This window comes from Elephantulus edwardii, unplaced genomic scaffold (assembly GCF_000299155.1).
Source record: "Elephantulus edwardii isolate Elephantulus edwardi_28Jun2011 unplaced genomic scaffold, EleEdw1.0 scaffold00044, whole genome shotgun sequence".
In the NCBI taxonomy this organism is placed as follows: Eukaryota; Metazoa; Chordata; class Mammalia; order Macroscelidea; family Macroscelididae; genus Elephantulus; species Elephantulus edwardii.
The window spans coordinates 12,177,155-12,179,931 of record NW_006399794.1 but is presented as its reverse complement, the minus strand read 5'-3'; positions in this window follow the sequence as shown (position 1 = coordinate 12,179,931).

The window sequence follows — 2,777 nt, the reverse complement described above, 5'->3', positions numbered from 1 at the left end:
AAAATTAGAAAAGGTATGTTTCAGGGTGCATCCTGTCTCTATACCTTTTCAATATATATGCAGAACAGATCATTCAGGAGGCTGGACTTTATGAAGAAGAGTGTGGCATCAGGATTGGAGTAAGATTCATCGGCAACTTTGTTTGCTGAAACGGAAAAGTACATGAGATATTTGCTGCAGATTGTCAAGGACTGTATGGATTCAGCATCAAGAAAACAAAGATTCTTACCATTGGGCCAAGTGGTAAGTTCATGATATATGGAGAAGACATTGAAATGGTTGATAACTTCAGCTTGCTTGGTTCTACAATCAAAACTCTTGGCACCAGCAGTTAGGAAATCAAAAGACAAATTATATTGGAAAAGTTTGCTGCCAGGGACCTCTCTAGAGTACTGAAAAGCAATGATGTCAATCTAGAGACTAAGGTGCTCCTAATCCAGGCCATGGTCTTTGCAATTACTTGCTGTGTATCAGAGAGCTGGAGAGTAAATAAGGATGATAGACGAAAGATTGATACCTCTGAGTTGCGGTTCTGGAGAAGAGTGTTGAACATATTTTGGACTGCCAGGAGAACAAACAGGTCTATCTGGAGAGGGTAAAACACAGCTGCTCGCTAGAGGCAAGGATTTTGAGGCTCTAGTTCCCCATACTTTGAGCACATGGCCAGGAGTGACCAGTCCTTGGAAAGGGACATCATGATTGGAAAGGTAGAGGGATAGCACAGAGGAGGAAGCTCCAGGATGTGATGGATTGACTCAGGATTGTGATTAGGTCATTCTGAGATGATGAGATTGGCTCAGGATAGATGAGTTTCAGCACTAATATACATACATAGGGTCACTATGAGTCATAGGCGACTCAATGGCACATAACAACAGATGGTACAATCTTGCTTGTAGAAAGTGAAGAGAACATGAAGCACTTTGCTGTAGAAGGTGAAAGACTACAGCTTTCCATATGGGTTACATCTTAACATCAAGAAAAGAAAAGTCCTCACCACTGGACCAATAAACAATATTTTTATATGTGTAGAAAAGGTTGAAGTTGCCAAGGTTTCAGTTTTACTTAGATCCACATTCAACATCCATGGCAGCAGCATTCAAGAAATGCAACGGTGGGGGAATAGCCGGAAAAGAATGGATAGCTAAAGAACACTGCACTGGCCTAAGTGAAGGGAAGGACCATCTGAAATGAATGAATGATTAGACATTATAAACATGGAAATAAACAATTTGGAACAAGATATGCATTACAAAGTTAACTGGGCAGGAGTTGGGAGAAAAAGGTGTATCAATGAATGAATGAAAGCCCATTCTTTCTGTAAACTTTCACTAAAATCACAATTAAAAAAAATTAAAACACATATTGCATGGGAAATCTTTTGCCAAGGATCTCTTAAGAGAAAAGATGCCAGTTTAAACACTTAGGTGTTCTTGATTCAAGTAATGATCTTTTTATTTGCTTTCTATCCATCTGAAAGTTGAACAATGGATAAGAAGACCAAAGATGAATCGATGCTTTAAAATTGTAGTGTTGGAGAGAAGTATTTAATACACCGTGGGCTGCCACTAGAGCAAACAAATCTTAGAGAAAGAGCAAGCAAAGTGCTCCTTTGAGGCCAGGAAGGTGAAAGTTCACTGAACATTCTTTGTGTATGTTGTCAAGAGAGATCAGTCCTTTGAAAAAGATATCAAGTTGTGAAAGACTCAGGGTCAGTGAAAGAGAAGATGACCTTCATTTAGTGGATTGATATAGTGACTGTGAAAATGGGCTTTTGCAGATGGAGATCATAAAGATGGACCAGGATATGGCAAGATTGTGACCTGTTGTTCACAGAGTCCCTATGAAGCTTATTTGACTAGATGACACACAACAACAACAACAACAACAGCAAATTTTATTTAGCCTTGAAGTTAATTACTAAGCCCATTTCAGCAGAGATGTGAAAGTCTGGGAGCTGTTCTGGAGGGAAGGGTGTGGCCAGAACCTGAAGCCCTACTTTATCTCTTTCACCATTTCTTTTCTCTGTTTGTAATAGAAATCCCGTAGGGTAATAGCATTTTACCTTTAGCTCTTTTGTGGTCACACCTCCTTGCTTGTTTCTTCTGTGAAAAGATGGGGCAGGTTGGACGCTTACAAAACCTGGAAATGCTGATAGCATATAATAAACAGTTTTTAGCTGATGTCGACTCATGGTGACCACATGCACAATGGAATGAATCACTGCTCAATTCTGTAGCTGTGCTGTGATCACATGTGGATCAGACATTGTGATCCATAGAATTCTTATTAGTTGAGTTTTGGAGTAGACTCTTCTTCCTAATTTGCGGAAGCTCTGCTCAAACCTGTCTAGCACCAAAGCAACATGCAAGTTTTCACTTACAGATGGGTAGTTGCTGAGCGTGTAAGGCACACTGGTCAGGAATCAAATGCGTAATCCTGACTGGCAGGCAAAAATTCTAAAAATGAGCCACCTTTATCCCTTTTAGACTAATCTTTTACTCATACTTCTTAACATCAATAATCATGGTTTTACTTTTCATCTTTGCATTTAATTGTTTTATTGTGGCTGCAGTTTTCATTATATGCCATTCCTAACTTCTGAAAAGAAATCTTCCAATATTCTTCTCTGTTTCCTCCTTCCTTTTTAAATTAAAAATAACTTGGTTTGAAGGCATTAAGTACGTGGGAAAGTATATTTCTCACATATTATCTCTGTTCTTTTCTGGAGCAAGTCAAGAGGATTGAAAAAAACTTGTTACCATAGTTGAAACTTT